Source organism: Leishmania donovani, chromosome 11, assembly GCF_000227135.1.
Source record: "Leishmania donovani BPK282A1 complete genome, chromosome 11".
NCBI classification, from domain to species: domain Eukaryota; phylum Euglenozoa; class Kinetoplastea; order Trypanosomatida; family Trypanosomatidae; genus Leishmania; species Leishmania donovani.
Genome location: NC_018238.1, coordinates 488,722 through 490,080, shown reverse-complemented (window position 1 = coordinate 490,080; position 1,359 = coordinate 488,722).

Genomic DNA, 1,359 nt, shown 5'->3' with positions numbered 1-1,359 from the left:
CGGCGCGCGGCGCCAGATAGAAGAAGGCGGGATGTCAGTGGGCAGAGAGCAGAGAAAGAGTCGGGGAGGAAGAAAGGGTGTAGCAAGAAAGGTGGCCGTGCTGTCGAGACGGGAAAGACGGAGCTGCAGGTCTCTGCATATGCTTGCTGCAGACAGAAAGGAGACGTAGGCAGTTGGGGCGGTGAGGGGTGCACGCAACGGGCGGTGCCCTCGCCCACCTCGCCCGCCGCCAGCCCATCTCTGCCCTCAGATCCACCGCCTCCTGCGCAGAGCGCGCTCCATCGAGCCGCGAAGAGGAAGCGAAGCGCAGGGTAGGCTCCACGTGTCGAGAAAGCGAGTGGTGAAAAGATGTCCACGCACACGCATTCTCGTGGAGATGAGCTGCTCCGTCAACAGAAGAACAAGAAGGCGAGGCGCGATCCTCCCTCTCCCTGCGGAAGGAGGAGGGGGGACGTTGTCTCGCTCGCTCGCCCTCCCATGCGCGTTCCTACTTCGTTCTTCTGTGTGCTGTGTTGGTGCATCGGCGTTTACTGATCCGGAGAAAAGAGGCGTTGAAGGCACGAAAAGACGGAAGAAAAAAGATGAAAAAAAAACTCGTCTCGGCTCGTCTGCACGCATGTCGCACCTGGGTGTCCGCGTGTGGCCGCGCGTCTGCGTGTCTGCTCATGCGTGCGACGTGCCGTCCGTTCCGTCGCGTTCGAGGACGCCGACAGACCGCTCAGTGCCCTCTTCTCCTCCTCTTTTCCTTGCGCACCTTTTCCTTCATCGCTCATCACCCGTGCACGCCCGTCCGTCCGCGCTGGGTGCGGTGAAGTGCGCACCACATGCCTTGTCGAAACCCGCTGCGAGGGGGCTTCCCTGACCCGCATAGCGCCATGATGCGAAGGGGAAGTCCTCCGCTCCTCGTCCGAAGGTCGAACCGTCGCCTCCGCCGCAGCCCATTCAAGGCGTGCGAGAGGCAGTGGTGGGGAAGGGCTGAGAGAGCATCACGGCAATGGCGACAGCCAGAACGACTGTAGCAGAGGAAGACGGAGCTCGTGGCCGACCCTGTCCATGCGCGCGCGCACACACACAGCCATATATATATAGGTAGACAAATGTATGGGAGGTGGTAAAGAGGGCTTTGCAGGGAGGGCTGATGCGAATTACAGAAGTCGCTGAGAGCGCCAGGAGGAAAAACGGCGCTCGTTGCGGCACGGCCGTCATCATCGCTGGTGGCGAAGGACATTTCTGCGTCGCGCATCACATGCCTTCCTCGCCCCCTCACTCTCTGCGACACGAAGAGGGAAGCTGGTCGCTGTGCCTTCAGGCATGCCTGTGTGTGTGTGTGTGTGTGTGTGGGTGTGTGGCTTTCGCGGG